A 21,047-nucleotide genomic window follows, 5' to 3' on the forward strand; every position below is an offset into this window, starting at 1 on the left:
AATTCCCAAATTCACTAATATGGTGGTACAGAGATGCAGATTGAGCAGGTAACATCTCAAACAGGAGATCTACCAATGGATTTATGTTTTCATTGGGGAGTGCTGCTGTGACATGGAGCATCAAGAAGTAGCCCACATTTGCTTGTCGAGTGTCAGGCTTTTTCTGTAAAGCTGTTTTGAGTCCGTGTACATATGGTGTGGATGGTTTGCAATAAATTTTGCCCTGAATGCCCTGGCAAGTGTACAGACGAAATGACTTGGAGTTTTTATTTGTATGAGTTTTTTAGCTGTCAAGAAGGTGTCTGGGATGTGTGTAAATAAGAGGTGGACGAGCATGAGGATATCAATGATGGGTTTTGCTGAGCTTCTGGTGAAAATAATGTAGATATGCTGGTTTAGGTGGAGAGAGAGCTCAATTCAGACTGTAAATGTTGAAATCCCTCAGGTGATGCCAGCAAAATATAATTGCTTTTATGCTTGAGATTGAGGATCTTTCAGGTTTGGAATGGCTGTCTTGGTATGATGATGCTGGTGACGAGGCAGTGGACGGCTCTGGTTTTGGAAAGGTTATGGCTGGGTGTGATAACCCGAAGTGCAAGGAAAAGGAAAGAAGGGTAGCATGGCTAACCATCCTTTTAAACTCACAAAATACAAGAAAAATATCTTGCTTATTAAGTTGTTTATGAATATAACTAGGCCTTGCTCAATACAAAATGCCTCCTAGCTTCACCTTTAAATAGGTGAGCTAGTGGACCTTAAGTCCCTTCACACACACACCCTTCTCCTACCCTTTTACATGACAGTCTTTTAATACCCTCCCCCAATACCAACTATGAAAGAATTGGAATAGGTGGTATTGGACATAGGTTGCCTTTATAACATTAGGCATACAAGGATGTCATAGTGGTGTGGTTATCTAGGATTTACAACCATGTTCCTAGAGCCTTAGAGGCTAATACAATGATGCCATCTAAGTCCTTATTTGATGTCGATGAAGATGTACACCTTAATGATGGTGCACCCCACTCTTTGTGCTTGCTTGACCTCTTGTAGTTGACATGATTTAGACATACATGCCATTGCTTCCACATGTTTTCCACCTTGACCATTCTCATACAATGACCAAAACAAGGCTAGCACCCTTGCTTAAGTGGTTTGCTTATAGATGTTCCTTCAACATGCTTGATGCTTCCTTGAATACCATACCTCCTCTATGGGAAATGAGGGCCTTCCTTCTTAGAGTAATGGTTATGAGGTAGATTTATATGGGAAAGGGAAAGGGAGGGTCTTACCACTTGCCTTATGGATTGGTCAAGGGCAGTGTCTACTCCATAATTACAACAAAAACTTTTGTGCATGTTGGTTACATGATACCCATTAGGGTTTGAAGGTACAAGCTTAATGAAAGTGAGTAAGTGGTTGAGGTAAATGCTCAAACCAATAAGGTACATCATCCTTGGCTCAAGAAGGAGAGGGCATGGCTCATAATGTTGCCTATGCCTCTTACAAAGACAATGCCAAGAGATGCTTTAAAACATGACAAACAACAAGGTAGAGCACTTAGTGATGCTATGCTCAACCTTACAACTCATCTTAGAAGATGAAAATGTTGAATATGCAGTGGAATAACATGCCTTGGGCTTGGGAAATGAGAGCATATGGCTTATGACATGCCTATGTCTCTTACAAACAAGAGCCTTAAGGGTGATACACAACAACATTGAAGATGAACACTTAGTGTTCATGTGCCCAACTTTAAACCACTCAAAAAATGAGTTTGTTGATGAAAAAACCAGAAATCTTTAATCTCTTTGTCTTATGGGATGAAGACAATTGTCCATGGTTGCACCATTTCTCCTTGGAAGCTTGCCAAGGTAAGCATAGAAGCGGGTTGACGATGAAGACTTATAATGTGGCACTTATGGTGTGTGCCCGACCTCCAATGTTGATGAAGAAGAGCCTCCTTAGTGTCAAAGACCTCCTCCTTTGATGATTAGTGTTAAGCAACACTTTGTTTGATGATTAAGATCACCATTAGTGTTTTAAAAAACATGATTAGTGCTTAAGAGCACATTTGTAGCATCTAATGACACTTGTATTGGTGATTAGATTCACCATTAGTGTTTAATAACACTCTTAGTGTTTAAAAACACTTTGGAATAACTCCCCTTTGTTGGATTAGAAGCTTCATTAGTGTTAATCAACACTATTAGTGTTCATAAGCACTCTTTGAAAAGATTTGAGAACTTGAAGGTGTTGAGGAAGCTTGATGACGTGATGAATGAGACTTATGAATGCCTCATGTGGTTGGCCACTGCTTCAAAATCAAGAGAAGGGTCAGCAACAAGCTCTCACAATATCACTTGGGTGATTTAGAGCAAAGAGGGAAGGATTAGAGCAAGAAAAGAATAAATTTGAAGCTTTACTGGTGAGCTTCAAGAGCTTGAAGGAGAGATCTCTGGTTTTTCCGCTGTAGCAGCCGCGTCGATGGATCATTTGATTTGAAACTCGAGCTGTAGACTCTTGAGAGGGTGGGATTCAAAAGCACTAAGGCAATGTTGCCTCTAATCAGCTTTAGGTGGGGAAATCATGTATGGCTAGATGCGCTGTAGAGAAGTGCGCCGACCTGCACAGGCGGCAATGCCACAGCGAGGAGAGAAAGAATCAGACCATTGACCATACGAATGCGTGTGTCCAGACCTCGACTTCATTTCCCATGTTGAGAGCTTGGTGGTTATGGCCTCCACCACGAGCTGCTAGAGCTCCTCCATTGCTAGGGGGTTCAGCTCCATAAGTGAAAGGATAAGGGAAAGTGAAGCAAAATGACCTATTCTACACCACAAAGGGGCCTAATCAACCAAGGCTCTGATATCATATTGAGAAAATGTGGTGCTCATGATAGATCAAGTGTGTGGAGGAGAGGGACTCACAAAATACAAGAAAAATATCTTGCTTATTAAGTTGTTTATGAATACAACTAGGCCTTGCTCAATACAAAATGCCTCCTAGCTTCACCTTTAAATAGGTGAGCTAGTGGACCTTAAGTCCCTTCACACACACACCCTTCTCCTACCCTTTTACATGACCTTAGTCTTTTAATAGGCCAATGAGATATTTTCCCTCAACATCACGCGCTGGTTGCAAGAGGCCTGGACATACCACCCTGCAAACCACTTATGCTGTCATCTCTCCGCTGGGTCTGGGAAATATAAATCCTCGAAATGGCTCCAGCTCAACTCGTTCCAGTTGTAGTAGAAGAGATGAGATGCTCGAAGGCAAAAGCAGACAATATCTTGTGACTGGGTGAGATCGAGAATACCGGATAAGTGTGGAACTTCCATCTATAAAACCAAATTCTTTGATTAAAAATCTTCATTAATGACGCTTAAGGAATGAAAATACAATACGTAAATGCTCTTTCTCATAAATTCATTTTTCCTTATTAGCTTTCAATAAAGCTCCGATACCAGCTGTGAGACCCCCGTCCCCTCTGAGATGCCAACCGCCCAACCACTGTATTGGTGGGATTCCTTTATAAAAATTTGGTTATGTTTTGCTCGGGTACCGAAAAGAGTTCCCAGGCTCCCTAGCTGGCATTTCAAGAAAAATTCAAGGTAGTCATACCACTTACACACCCAATATGAAATTGTCATTTTAACAGATTCGACTGTCTTTAAAACAATCTTTCAATGAAATCATAGTATTACTATAATCATAATCCTCCAGAATATTGAGTCCATTGTTTTACATAATATATCATTCGGACTCTCCGTTGAAGACCAGCTTGTCAACCAACGAGATCCAATATCGAAATTCCATTCACAAAAGTCATTCTTTTGGTTCATCCGTATCTTCCTCGACGTACGCATGGGTGTCCTAGCAACCGCGAGCCCATGCATCACCTGATCAGAACCCTCTAGGATCCTACTTAGGTGTCCTCACTTCACTCAGGGATCTCTTCGTCGGTCCTTGCCCATTGTACTGGAAGCACACCAATTCAACCATACGAAGGCTGGGCAAGACCTTGCCAGGTTTTGCCGCGAGCGACCTCCCTCGATGACTCCCCGCCACAGCTGTTGCAACGAGTCTCTCCTTAGTTAAAATGCTTCCTCCACCAGCATTCTGGCGTAAAACAGTCCTTTAAAAGAAAATAGAGGTTCTATGCAAGTAAAATTCTCGATTCGAGATTGGTTCCACAAAACCCTGTTCCCTTAATCCAAATTTTCTTAACGAGAATCAATGATCTATCATCAGGGTAATCTACCCATCATTTGACTGAATTTCCAACTAGATTCTTGGTGATTTTGATTAAGGGAAAACTATGCTAATTCAACGGTAGTCTATTCTTTATGTCAAGAATTGGAATTGGTCACGAGGTTTTTTCTTGATTTAGATTTGAGAGATGGGCAAGTAGTTTACTGGCCGCCCTTCTCACAGTCGTGGTCTAACCAAAATTATTCGGTTTACTTCTAACTTTAATTCCTAAGGATTTTCTTCTTCAGATAAAAATCTACTAAACTTCTGATCGTAAGGAAAATTCTCTAACTTTATGAAATTCATTCCTTCCTAACCACAATAGATTAAGAATTAATTCTATACGAGAATATCAAGATTTTATAAAAATGCCCTTGTTCCATTAATCCAATTTTGGATAAATATTAATTTGGTGATTTATCCACATAAAATATCTAAGAATATTCTTTCTACCAATTTAATTATCAACCCTAATTTTCTTGGTGGATATATGGTGAAAATTCCTCTTTTGTCACCAAAATTCAATTTAAACCTTTCTCTACTTAAAATACCATAAAAAATCTTCTTTTAATTAAATAAAAATATCTATTTTTTAAATATGCTTAAAGTTTTCCTTTTCACATTTAAATGATTGAATTCCAAATGTCATGGGAAATCCTCTTTTATCAATTAAAAAAGTCTTATGCATAAAATAAATTTATCTAAAATTTCTCTTTTTTAATAAAAATATCCGTTAGTTCAAATATGCCAAAAATTCTTCTTTATGTATTTAAATGATTGAATTCCAAATATCATGGGAATTCCTATTTTATCATTTAAAAATTTCTTATGCATAAAATACATTTATCTAAAATTTTTCTTTTTTAATAAAAATATCCATTATTTTAAATATGTAAAAATTTTCTCTTTTTGTATTTAAAGGATTTAATTTCAAATGTCATGGTAATTCCTCTTTTATCATTTAAAAATTTCTTATGCATAAAATAAATTTACCAAAAAATTCTCTTTTTTAAAAAAATTAAATATTTATGCATAAATACTAAAAGTTTATTTTACATGAATATGATGAAAAACATTCTTTTTATAGCTAAGGTCCCTTATATCATTTTTTATTGATTCTTAATGCACATTGGAGATTTTTTTTTGAACTTCTATTTCAGGAAAATATATTTTAGCCCGGTGGTTTATCCAAAACCAAACCTTGAAAAACTTCCCTCGCCCGGAAGGCATAGGCGTATCCTCACATACTCTGATTGCCAAAGGAAGGCAAATTCCTTGATCTCTTTGTCCCTACATTGCACAACGACAACCATCATCACCAACACCATCCAATGGTGGATGCTCACTAAAACTGTTGACAGATGGTGGATGACACCTACTGACATTTAACCTTGGAGGGTAGCAAGGTCCTACAAACCCATTGGGGTTCTAGTATTCTACCACAAAATATAGAAGAAACTCCAACTAATGAAAGTAGTTGACATAGTCCTTGTGGCCTATGTATCACATGAATTCTAGAGGTCAATAAACTATAACCCTTCGTGAAGGAAGAAGATGAGGAGAGCGATGCCCGAGACAAAGGCAAAGACGACAATGATGCGTCAAAAGAGGAGGAAGCTAGGAGAAACCTGTAAAGGACCACCCTGTGGGCTCAAGCATCTATGGCCCAAGCACAACACCTCAAGACCCTTCCTCATTAGACCCATCTTTTTATACACCAATTATAGGAACTTTTTCCCAGAGAAAAGCCAAAAGACTTCATGCCCACGCATAGACCTCATGTCCTACTCCTACCTCTTGCCACCTTCGTATTCACAAATAACCCTCACCCATCTTTTTATACACCAATTATAGGAACTTTTTCCCAGAGAAAGCCAAAAGACTTCATGCCCACGCATAGACCTCATGTCCCCCTCCTACCTCTTGCCACCTTTGTATTCACAAATAACCCCCACCCATTACCTCCTTAGGGGAAGTCCTAAATGGACTCACAAAGGCCTCCACCTCGCAATTCTACCACCACCACCCTCTTATCCCACAAGCAGCAGAAGCAGCCCCATCCTTACAAGTATTGGAAGAAGATGAGATACCAACACCCCCAAATTGGGGAACATGACCAAATGTTCCCCCCAATAATACTTTCAATTGGTGGTACCCACCCACTGGATGCCCTCAACTTTGACTAAGCAATTTTGATCTTGCACCATAGGAAAAAACCCCAACCCATATCTTAATAGCATCACAGATTTCATGGACCTCTACCTCATCAAGGGTTATTTGTAGGGAAATTTTAACCGATGGTGTAAGATCCCCGTCCCCACCGCGCAATGGATTCTGGGTGCGAGTAGCGAAAGTAGCACATCTTGTGTGGGGCAGGGTCCTACACTCGGGGCCTCATCCACGGATATCTGGACAGGTGACTAATTCCTCGGTTCTTCCAAAACTGAACTTAGAAAAACTTCCCTTGCCCAAAAAGCACAGGAGATTCCTCCCCAGGATAAAATTTTACTGTAGACATGGTCATTATTGACCAAACTGATCCAACCGAACCTAAAGTCACTTGGTCAGATCAAGGAAGAAACTTGCACTTGGATCATAGAGATCAATGCTTTTTTCCCCATCGAGAGGCATAGTCGTTGATTCCTTTTCCATAGAACAATTACTATCTGGGATTTACTTCATCTAACGTACTACAAAAGACATTGAGTCTCATTTTACGGATCCATCAGTCTAGCCTAACCCCATCCAGTCCCATGGGGGTTAGCCAACCACCCAACCACTGTAGTGATGGGATCCAATTTAGAATTTGGTTAGGTTTTGTCCCGGGTGTACCAAGGAAAAGAGTTCCCAGGCCCCCTAGCCGGATGTTCATGCAAACATAAAACTAGTCACACCACTTACACACCCAATATGAATTTGCCTTTTTCTCGGCATCAGCTATCTTTAAAACAATCCTTTAATGAAACCATTGTGTCACTGATCACAATCCTCAAAATCTCTGATTGAATCCTTATTTCCAATCATTCCTTGATTGGTGTACTTATGGCATCATTGGCAACCAAAACGCTCACCACCTGTTCACTGAGGGGCCTTTTCAATAGTTTCTAGCTCATAGTACCCAACAATATAATCTTTTATAAAAATCAATATGGAATCTCCGTTGAAGATCAGCAAGATCAACCAACAGTTCCATATAAAAGAGCCATGGAATCATCCGTTAAGGACCAGCAAGGTTAATCAACTAGATCCATGCCCGGTTTCAGAAAACAACTCTTACTCCTTGTTCCAATATCTTCCACGACAAACGTGTGGGTATCTTCGGTGATCCAAAGCCCGAGCACCGTATGGTCAGCACCCTCTAGGGTTCTTCGCAGGTCACCTAGCGCTTCACTCATAGGCTGCTTTCTTGGTCCCTCATCCACCGTACCGGAAGCTTACCATTTAAATCGAACCGAGGCTGGTCAAGACCTCGGCTGACCTTGCTACGCGAGACGTCCTTCGTTGACTCTCCGTCAGCTGTAGGTCTCCATGACCACATTCTCAAGACAATCAAAATGCTTCCCCAGCATTCTTGACATAAAATAGTCATTTACAAATAGTTCACAATTACAGTTTCTATAATGAACTCTCGTCTTTCCAGATTGTTCCGCATCAATCCATATTACTTAACCCAAATCCAAATCATATGCGTATCCATTCTTAACCAGATACATCATTTTCCATCCCATCACATCAGATCCATTCACTTCACATAACATCCATTCCTATCTTTCTTAAATTACGACTCAACACATCTATTTCTCATTACATCTCATTCGTTCAAATCTTATATTATTCATTCACATTCTGATTCACATGACAACTCATCTCATCCATTCGCTCATATCGACTTCGTATCCATTCACATACATATTCGCATTCATTATTCCACATACACATCCACATTCAAATCTACATCCATACATCCATTTTCACATCCATATTCATACATCCACATCCACATCCACTTTCATACATCCACATCCATACATCCATACATCCACATCCACATTCATACATCCACATCCACATCCACATCCATACATCTATTTTCACATCTACATTCATACATCCACATCCACATTCATACATCCACATCCATACATCCACATTCACATCTACATCCATACATCCACATCCATATCTACATCCATACATCCTTTTTCACATCCACATTCATACATCCACATCCACATCCATACATCCACATTCACATCTACATCCATACATCCACATCCATATCTACATCCATACATCCATTTTCACATCCACATCCATACATCCACATTCACATCTACATCCATACATCCACATCCATATCTACATCCATACATCCATTTTCACATCCACATTCATACATCCACATTCACACCTACATCCATATATCCACATCCATATCTACATCCATACATCCACACTCACATCTACATCCATACATCCACATCCATATCTACATCCATACATCCATTTTTACATCCACATCCACATTCATACATCCACATCCACATCCATACATCCACATTCACATCTACATCCATACATCCACATTCATATCTACATTCATACATCCACATCCATATCTACATCCATACATCCATTTTCACATCCACATTCGTACATCCATATCCACATTCATATCTACATCCATACATCCACATCCATATCTACATCCATACATCCATTTTCACATCCACATTCGTACATCCATATCCACATTCATACATCCATTTCCACATCCACACCCTATCCACATCTGTATCCACATCCTTATCCATACATCCATATCCATGTTCATATTCATACATCCACATCCACATCCTCATTCGCGCATCCAGATCCACATTTACATTCATACATCTATATCCACATCCATATCCATACATCCATTTCTACATTCCCATTCATATATCCACATACGCCTTCACATTTATTCTTTTACATCACATCCATTCTTGCCCTATCACAACCCATATACATCTTATCCCATCAGATACACTTCTTACCTCATCCCATGCACATCTTATCACATCCTAACTCATCTTATCACATCCTAACTCATCCCATACGCATCTTATCACATCCTATCACATCTCATACACCTCTTATCACATCCTATCACATCTCATACGCATCTTATCACATCTCATACACCTCTTATCACATTCTATCACATCTCATACACATCTTATCACATCCTATCACTTCCCATACGCATCTTATCACATCCTATCACTTCTCATACGTATCTCATCACATCCTATCACATCTCATACACCTCCTATCACATCCTATCACATCTCATACACATCTTATCACATCCTACACATCTTATTAGGCATAAAGATAACTTTAGTAGGAATAACACTTTTATAATAATCCTTTTATGTAACTTACTATGCATAAATTTCATTTTAATGAGAATAATTTTTTTTGAAATAAAAATAAATCTTTTATACATCTTTCTATGCATAAATTTCCATCTTAATGAAATTAACACTTTTAGAAAAAAAATAAATCTTTTATCCATCTATTTATGCATAAAATCAAAATTGATAAGAATATCTCTTTTGAATTAAAAATAAAATTCTTTATGCATTTTTCTATGCATAAAATCAAAATTGGTAAGAATATCTCTTTTGAATTCAAATAAAATTCTTTATGCATCTTTCTATGCATAAAATCAAAATTGATGAGAATAACACTTTTGGGTTAAAATAAATTCTTTATGCATATTTCCATGCATAGATCCAATTTAGTAGGAATTACACTTTTAGAATAAAAGAATTTCTCTTATGCATCTAATTTATCCATAAAATCCATTTATGATGAAAATCTCACTTTTAATATAAAAAAATCTTTTATGCATATGTTTATGCATACAAATGATTTATGATGAAAATCATTCTTTTTAATATAAAAATATCTTTTATGCATATGTTTATGCATACAAATCATTTATGATAAAAATCATTCTTTTAATATAAAAAAATTTCTTTTATGCATTTAATTTATGCATAAAATCATTTATGATGAAAATCTCACTTTTAATATAAAAATATCTTTTATGCATATGTTTATGCATACAAATCATTTATGATGAAAATCACTCTTTTAATGTAAAAGAATTTCTTTTATGCATCTTATTTATGCATAAAATCATTTATGATGAAAATCACACTTTTATAATAAAATATTTCTAGTATACATTTTTCTATGCCTAGAATAAAAATAACCCTTTAAGAATACTCATACGATGGGGATTACTCTTTTCAACATAAAATTTAATTACTAGAAATCCTCTTTTTCTTAATTCATCAATTATGCATAACATAAAAATCAGTTTCTCCATGATTACAATAAAATTCTTTCAATTAATCTCGGATGGTAATTCCTAGAATATGGTAGGAAGTCCTTTTTTTGTGCTTTGAATGAAATTGTTTTATGTGTAATTTTTATAGAAATTTTGCCATAGCTCCGCTGCTATGACTGATAAATCTCAATTATTTTAAAGGATAAAGCTTAACATTAAGGGAATGATTAGAATGATCCCTAATTGGATCATTAACCCAAAATGGATTGAATCATCCATATTCATGAAATACATAAACTAAAAGCATTTAAAAAAAGTCATTACAAGCATAGATTAATCTTGGATTAAGGAAAAGCTTTATGAGAAGCTTCATTTGGGTTGAGAATAGGTCATGAGAATGACCATTCTTTGAGTGAGAGAGCGAAATTACATAAAAACCATTCAAATTAAGCATAAATGGAAATTTATTTAATTCTTCACTACCATTCATCAATTAACTTCAATAGCATTCAAAAACCATTCCAATGAAGTTTCTCAAGCTTGAGAGGGGTTGAGAAGAGAGAAACATTGAGAATTTATGGAAAAGGTCAAAATTCACACTTTACCTTACAATTTGCTTGATTCTTTGATCACGGTAGAGGCCCCCAACCAATCAATTGGTTTGGTATGCTGATGGAGCTACCAATGGAGATTGAAGAAAGAGGGAAGCTCCAATTTCTTCAGTTTGGAGAGAATTTTAGAGAATAGTAACAATTATCATTATTTCAGCGCATAATTCTGGTATAGTAAAATTCTCCTATTTTTTTACAAAGGACTCAGGTTCTAATTATAGGAGAGGGAAGCTCTAACCAAGACCAATTGATTTCTAGAATTTTTCAAATTTAGTTTGGTTGAATTTGGAATAGATTTGGACCTAGTTTGGTTCCTTTTTGATTCGGTTTGATCCAAGAGAGAGGAGAGATAAAAATATCACATTATTTTTAGTTTAAAACTCAGTCAAGCATGTGAAGTAGGCGCCTCCTTGAAGGGACTCCCCTTCCTTACACATGTGTCAAAATGGAATCATTATACCCAAACTATCTCATTTTTAGTAATACTCATAGTTTTTTACTAATAACCCTTGTACATAGTGAACTCTTCATCTTATGTGAGCATTTACTCATTTTTGGGTATTTTTCTTTCACAAATTGTATTTATCTCCTACCCACACATGGATTGATCTTATTGGACCATAGGAACCTTAATTGGACCATAATCCAAATTTTTTTGAAAATCTAGACCCTTAGGCTAAGGTCCTTTATACCCATTTCCAATTAATTCCAATTGCACATTGGAAAGTTCTTTTGAATTTTTGTTTCAGGGGAATTCATTTTAGACACTAGGAGGATTTTTATATCCAAAAATATCTCAATTTTGGACTACCTCTCTCTAGACATTTTCTCTCTCTAAGTCAAAACAGGGTAAAACAGAATCTTTCTTTTATTTCAGAGAGGGGAATAATTATAAGATCAGAAAGGGAGTTTCTTACTCCTATATACCTCAAAATCCAGGGGGGAGGAATCTTACATTCTACCCCACTTAAAAAATTATCCAATTTAGAATTTGGTTAGGTTTTGTCCCGAGTACCGGGGAAAAGAGTTTCCAGGCCCCCTAGCCGGATGTTCATGCAAACATAAAACTAGGCACACCACTTACACACCCAATATGAAATTGCCTTTTTCTCAGCATCATTTATCTTTAAAACAATCCTTTAATGAAACCATTGTGTCACTGATCACAATCCTCAAAACCTCTGATTGATTGAATCCTTATTTCCAATCATTCCTTCATTGGTGTACTTATGGCATCATTGGCAACCAGAACGCTCACCACCCGTTCACTGAGGGGCCTTTTCAATAGTTCCTAGCTCATAGTACCCGACAATATAATCTTTTATAAAAATCAATATGGAATCTCCATTCAAGATCAGCAAGATCAACCAACAGTTCCATATAAAAGAGCCATGGACTCATCTGTTGAGGACCAGCAAGGTCAATCAACTAGATCCATGCCTGGTTTCAGAAAACAACTCTTACTCCTTGTTCCAATATCTTCCACGACGCACGTGTGGGTATCTTCGGCGACCCAGAGCCCGAGCACCGTATGGTCAGCACCCTCTAGGATCCTTCACAGGTCACCTAGCGCTTCACTCATAGGCCGCTTCCTTGGTCTCTCATCCACCATACCGGAAGCTCACCATTTAAATCGAACCAAGGCTGACCGACCTTGCTACGCGAGACATCCTCCGTTGACTCTCTATTAGCTATTGCAACTTTATCAGGTAGGTCTCGACGACCACATTCTCAAGACAGTCAAAATGCTTCCCTAGCATTCTTGACATAAAACAGTCATTTACAAACAGTTCACAATTACAGTCTCTATAATGAACTCTCGTCTTTCTAGATTGTTCCACATCAATCCATATTACTTAACCCAAATCCAAATCATATGCGTATGCATTCTTAACCAGATACATCATTTTCCATCCCATCACATCAGATCCATTCACTTCACATAACATCCATTCCTATCTTTCTTAAATTACATTATGACTCAGCACATCTATTTCTCATTACATCTCATTCGTTCACATCTTATATTATTCATTCACATTCTGATTCACATGATATCTCATCTCATCCATTCGCTCATATCGACTTCATATCCATTCACATACATATTCGCATTCATTATTCCACATACACATCCACATTCACATCTACATCCATACATCCATTTTCACATCCACATTCATACATCCACATCCATATCCACTTTCATACATCCACATCCATACATCCACATCCATACATCCATACATCCACATCCACATCCACATCCACATCCACATCCCTATCTACATCCATATATCTATTTTCACATCCACATTACATCCACATCCACATCTACATCCATACATCCACATTCACATCTACATCCATACATCCACATCCATATCCACATCCATACATCCATTTTCACATCCACATGCACATTCATACATCCACATCTACATCCACATCCATACATCCACATTCACATCTACATCCATACATCCACATTCATATCTACATCCATACATCCATTTTCACATCCACATCCACATCCACATCCACATCCACATCCATACATCCACATTCACATCTACATCCATACATCCACATCCATATCTACATCCATACATCCATTTTCACATCCACATTCATACATCCATATCCACATTCATACATCCACAACCACATCCATATCCATACATCCACATTCACATCTACATCCATACATCCACATCCATATCTACATCCATACATCCACATTCACATCTACATCCATACATCCACATCCATATCTACATCCATACATCCATTTTCACATCCACATTCATACATCCACATCCACATTCATACATCCACATCCATACATCCACATTCACATCTACATCCATACATCCATATCCATATCTACATCCATACATCCATTTTCACATCCACATTCGTATATCCACATCCACATTCATACATCCATTTTCACATCCACATCCATATCCACATCTGTATCCACATCTGTATCCATTTCCACATCCACACCCATATCCACATCCTTATCCATACATCCATATCCACGTTCATATTCATACATCCACATCCACATCCTTATCCATACATCCATATCCACGTTCATATTCATACATCCATATCCACATCTGTATCCACATCCTTATCCATACATCCATATCCACGTTCATATTCATACATCCACATCCACATCCTCATTCGCGCATCCAGATCCACATTTAGATTCATACATCTATATCCACATCCATTTCTATATTCCCATTCATATATCCACATATGCCTTCACATCTATTCTTTTACATCACATCCATTTTCGCCCTATCACAACCCATATACATCTTATCCCATTAGCTACACTTCTTACCTCATCCCATACACATCTTATCACATCCTAGCTCATTTTATCACATCTATTCTTTTACATCACATCCATTTTTGCCCTATCACAACCCATATATATCTTATCCCATCAGATACACTTCTTACCTCATCCCATACACATCTTATCACATCCTAGCTCATTTTATCACACCCTAACTCATCTCATATGCATCTTATCACATCCTATCACATCTCATACACCTCTTATCACATCCTATCACATCTCATACACATCCTATCACATCTCATACACCTCTTATCACATCTTATCACATCTCATACACATCCTATCACTTTCCATACGCATCTTATCACATCCTATCACTTCTCATACGTATCTCATCACATCCTATCACATCTCATAAACCTCTTATCACATCCTATCACATCTCATACACATCTTATCACATCCTATCACATCTCATACACATCTTATTAGGCATAAAGACAACTTTAGTAGGAATAACACTTTTATAATAATCCTTTTATGTAACTTACTATGCATACATTCCATTTTAATGAGAATAATACTTTTGAAATAAAAATAAATCTTTTATACATCTTTCTATGCATAAATTTCTATCTTAATGAAATTAACACTTTTAGAAAAAAACTAAATCTTTTATGCATCTTTCTATGCATAAAATCAAAATTAATAAGAATAAATCTTTTGAGTTAAAAATAAAATCTTTTATGCATCTTTCTATGCATAAAATCAAAATTGATAAGAATAACTCTTTTGAGTTAAAAATAAAATTCTTTATGCATCTTTCTATGCATAAAATCAAAATTGATAAGAACATCTCTTTTGAATTAAAAATAAAATTCTTTATGCATCTTTCTATTCATAAAATCAAAATTGGTAAGAATATCTCTTTTGAATTAAAATAAAATTCTTTATGTATCTTTGTATGCATAAAATCAAAATTTATGAGAATAACACTTTTGGGTTAAAATAAATTCTTTATGCATCTTTCCATGCATAAATCCAATTTAGTAGGAATTACACTTTTTTAGAATAAAAGAATTTCTCTTATGCATCTAATTTATGCATAAAATCCATTTATGATTAAAATATCAATTTTAATATAAAAAAGTCTTTTATGCATATGTTTATGCATACAAATGATTTATGATGAAAATCATTCTTTTAATATAAAAGAATTTCTTTTATACATCTAATTTATGCATAAAATCATTTATGATAAAAATCTCACTTTTAATATAAAAATATCTTTTTTGCATATGTTTATGCATACAAATCATTTATGCATACAAACCATTTATGATGAAAATCATTCTTTTAATATAAAAGAATTTCTTTTATGCATCTAATTTATGCATAAAATCATTTATGATGAAAATCTCACTTTTAATATAAAAATATCTTTTATGCATATGTTTATGCATACAAATCATTAATGATGAAAATCACTCTTTTAATGTAAAAGAATTTCTATTATGCATCTAATTTATGCATAAAATCATTTATGATGAAAATCACACTTTTATAATAAAATATTTCTATTATACATTCTTCTATGCCTAGAATGAAAATAACCCTTTAAGAATACTCATATGATGGGGATTACTCTTTTTAACATAAAATTTAATTACTAGAAATCCTCTTTTTCTTAATTCATCAATTATGCATAACATAAAAATTAATTTCTCCATGATTACAATAAAATTCTTTCAATTAATCTAAAAAATGGTAGGAAGTCCTCTTTTATGCTTTGAATGAAATTTTTTATGTGTAATTTTTACAGAAATTTTGCCATAGCTCCGTTGCTATGAGACTGATAAATCTCAATTATTTTAAAGGATAAAGCTTAACATTAAGGGAATGATTAGAATGATCCCTAATTGGATCATCAACCCAATAATGGATTGAATCATCCATACTCATAAAATACATAAACTAAAAGCATAAAAAAACCATTAATTTGGCCTCCAATTAAACAAGCATAGATTAATCTTGGATTAAGGAAAAGCTTTATGAGAAACTTCATTTGGGTTGAGAATAGGTCATGAGAATGACCATTCTTTGAGTGAGAGAGAGAAATTACATAAAAACCATTCAAATTAAGCATAAATAAAAATTTATGTGATTCTTCACTACCGTTCATCAATTAACTTCAATAGCATTCAAAAACCATTCCAATTAAGCTTCTCAAGCTTGAGAGGGGTTGAGAAGAGAGAAACATTGAGAATTTATGGAAAAAGATCAAAATTCACACTTTACCTTACAATTTGCTTGATTCTTTGATCACGGTAGAGACCCCCAACTAATCAATTGGTTTGGTATGCTGATGGAGCCACCAATGAGATTGAAGAAAGAGGGAAGCTCCAATTTCTTCAATTTGGAGAGAAATTTAGAGAATAGTAAAAATTATTATTATTTCAGCATAATTCTGGTATAGTAAAATTCTCCTATTTTTTTACAAAGGACTCAGGTTCTATTTATAGGAGAGGGAAGCTCTAACCAAGACCAACTGATTTCTAGAATTTTCCAGATTCAGTTTGGTTGAATTTGGACTAGATTTGGACCTAGTTTGGTTCCTTTTTTATTCGGTTTTGATTCGGTTTGATCCAAGAGAGAGGAGAGATAAAAATATCGCATTATTTTTGAGTTTAAAACTCATTCAAGCATGTGAAGTAGGCACCTCCTTGAAGGGACTCCCCTTCCTTACACATGTGTTATAATGGAATCATTATACCCAAAATATCTCATTTTTTTAGTAATACTCATAGTTTTTTACTAATAACCCTTGTACATAGTCAACTCTTCATCTTATGTGAGCATTTACTCATTTTTGGGTATTTTTTTTTCACAAATTGTATTTATCTCCTCCCCACACATGGATTGATCTTATTGGCCCATAGGAACCTTAATTGGACCATAATCCAAAAATCTAGACCCTTAGGCTAAGGTCCTTTATACCCATTTTCAATTAATTCCAATTGCACATTGGAAAGTTCTTTTGAATTTCTGTTTCAGGGGAATTCATTTTAGACACTAGGAGGATTTTTATATCCAAAAATATCTCAATTTTGAACTACCTCTCTCTAGACATTTTCTCTCTCTCGATCAAAACAGGGTAAAACAGAATCTTTATTTTATTTCAGAGAGGGGAATAATTATAAGATCAGAAAGGGAGGTTCTTACTCCTGTATACCTCAAAAGCTGGGGGGGTGGAATTCTACAGATGGTCAAGGGTGCTTAAATATATAAGTGAATAGGGTGTGTGCGAGAACAAGCCCTTGGCAAGAGGCTGTAAAAGAGAATCTCTACATGTGAGAGAACCTATGAAAAGGTGAGAAGTATCTACTGGGAGAGAATAAAGGGTAGCATGAGGAGATTTAGGAGGTGTGGAGATATTCTGGGAGAGGTGGAGAGAATCAAAGGTGGAGTGAATCAAGGAGAAATCAGTGGGATTGGATGCTTGGATGTAACCTCTATAAATTGAGGCATTGGCCTAATGAGAATTTGCTGGTTTTTGATTATCCATGCCTACATTAAGCTATCAGTTAATTGCTCACTAATCATGTCTTAATTATCATCTAACCTCTTTGTTAATGATGTTGATTCTAGCATTTGATCCACCATAGCTCATCACATTGCTGTAATTTTAACATGGTATTAGAGCCTAGCCTAGAATCCGTCAAATTTATGAGCCCTTTATCTAACTAATTAAGATTAGTAGATGATTAAGAAATAATCACTTTTTTAGTTATTTTCAAGTAGCTCACTGTATCCCCAGCCAGTGGAGGGGCTTGATCTCCCTCCAAGAGCAACATTAGGGTAAGCCACTTGAGCCATACATAGCTAGCCTTAAGCCAAGCAAATCAGTGCAGCAAACCGCCAAGAAAAGCTCACGATTTTTGTTAATTTGCAGGCACCGATATTTGTTAATTTGCACGCTTTTGTTAATTTGCAGGCATCGTTTTTTCTGAGGAAAAATGATATCTCTTCTTCTCCAATTGCAATGGGTCTAATTCCTCTTGGCCCTAGGGGTTTTCAAGGGTGCTCTACAAGCTGGTGAGTGAAGACAGAATTTGATTTGATCAAGTCTACAGTGAGATCCAAGCTCTTCATCAAATCTGTAGGTGACTTTGGTAAAACAGGGATTAAGCATTCAATGTTTGGTCAAATCTTGTGTTTCTTGGCTTAATCCTCTACTAGACTAATTGCTATTGATGGCCTTGAAAGGATTTGAGCTCATTTGAGCTTTAAGGCCTCAGATCTGGACTCCTTGCATACTTTGTTTTTTGCACACAAAACAAAGGATTAATTTGCTACTCAATGATTAATGAGTGCTAATCACTATTTTTTGGTGCAATTGAGGGTTCAAATTAACCATTAGGTATCTAATACTCCAACTATTCCGTACAAATTGGTTACCCTCGATTTAATGTAATTTCTGGTGATTTTATGCTGATAAATCTGTTGTAATCATCTCCTCTTAAACACCAGATTGAGTTGTAAAAGGATAGACACTACCCTTGAATCTTGAAATTGGATCAAGAGGTAAGACCCCCTTCACATCATCATGAGTACGGCACAAGAGATAGCCAAATTTAATGGGGAGTAGTTTTACACATGGCAGACAAAAACCATGTATCTGCTCATGAGGAAAAATCTCTGAGGGAAGAGATGAATGCCCAGAAGTGAGAGGGAAAAATGAGTGGAAGAGCATGAATGAAAAAGCATTGGGACTTATCGCACTCAGTTTAAATGATGAAATCATTCATCACATCACAGGGATACAAAAGATGCATGGGATGAACTCAATAAATTATTTGGCACACAAGCAAAAAATTCAAAGATAAATCTATTAATGCAATTCTACAAATTGGATATGAAGGAAAGTGAACCTTTAATCACACACTTGAACAGATATAAAAGCATTAAGCAACAACTGGCAGCCTATTGGCAAAAAGGTAGAAGATGATGAGGCACTAGCAGTGCTTCTGAAGAGTGTGGACAAAGGTGAATATGAAAACATTGTAGCAACACTAAAGAATGTACCTGAATTGAAGCTACACGAGATAGAAGGAGCTCCACTAGAGCAAGAGACCAGAGGCAAAGAGAAGAAATGGCTCGCCGCTCGACTCAACAGCAGGAGAAGAAAAAGCATTCTTCACCCCAGGAGGATTTTCTCGATGAGGACGAGGAAGAGGCAAAGTAGGAGGAAGGACCTTCACTTGCCACAACTGTGGAAAGCCAGGACACATGGCAAGAGACTGCTACAGCAAACCCAGTGGAGAAGGAACGACATCGGCAAACTTCATGGAGGCTCCTATAAGGAAGTGGAGTCGGATCATCTTTTTTGAGAGAGAGAGAGAGAGAGAAACCCCACAACCCAATGTAACCTGCCCCAATAGAGTAAAACCACCTATAAGCCACCGATGATGTAGGCCATGTGGTAGATGTATGTGTGAGCACTTTAGTCAAGGTCATGGGCACTTAGTAGCCTTGGACATATAGAGAGAGAGTGTGTCAAGGACTATGAGTTTAGGGACTTGAGGCACTGGTTGCAAACCATCAAGTAAGAGGGAAACTTGGTATAGGGTCCAGGTGTGCTAGGAGTATTCACTTGAGAAGAGGTGTTGAAATATACAAGTGAATAGGGTGTGTGCGGGAACAAGCCCTTGGCAAGAGGCTGTAAAAGGGAATCTGTAAATGTGAGAGAACCTGTGAAAAGTGAGAAGTATCTACTGGGAGAGAATAAAGGGTAGCATGAGGAGATTTAGGAGGTGTGGAGATATTCTCGGAGAGGTGGAGAGAGAATCAAGCAAAAGAGGTGGAGTGAATCAAGGAGAAATCAGTGGGATTGGATGCTTAGATGTAAACTCTATAAATTGAGGCATTGGCCTAATAAGAATTTGCTGGTTTTTTATTATCCGTGCCTACATTAAGCTATCAGTTAATTGCTCACTAATCACATCTTAATTATCGTCTAATCTCTTTGTTAATGACGTTGATTCTAGAATTTGATCCACCATAGCTCGGGAACATCATAAAGGGGACCACCACAGTGGATACATAAGGCTACCATCTAGAGTTGATCCTATCATGCATGACATCATGGGGGGGCAACCTATTTTTGGTGGTGACAATCATACCTTCTCAAGTCCAAATTTTGTAAGGAATATTGTTATGCTCCCCGGTACCTTTGAGTCAACCCCATTTACTTTCCCATAAAAACATTGATGAGCCTCTCGGATCTCTTTAATACAAAGCTAGAGAACAAACGGAGATGAACCCAAAGTTACAACTGAACTTCCCATGGATATCTCTGTGTCAGCCATCCACCCTTCTCAATGAGGCATGGATTCTCCACACCATGCACCAATGTATCCAATATCATAACCAATTGCCCAACCCTGACATTGTAATCCCCATTGAGATGAACCCAAAGTTACAACTGAACTTCCCATGGATATCT

The sequence above is a fragment of the Cibotium barometz genome, chromosome 5 (genome assembly GCF_041138505.1).
Source record: "Cibotium barometz isolate CiBa-2024 chromosome 5, ASM4113850v1, whole genome shotgun sequence".
NCBI classification, from domain to species: Eukaryota; Viridiplantae; Streptophyta; class Polypodiopsida; order Cyatheales; family Cibotiaceae; genus Cibotium; species Cibotium barometz.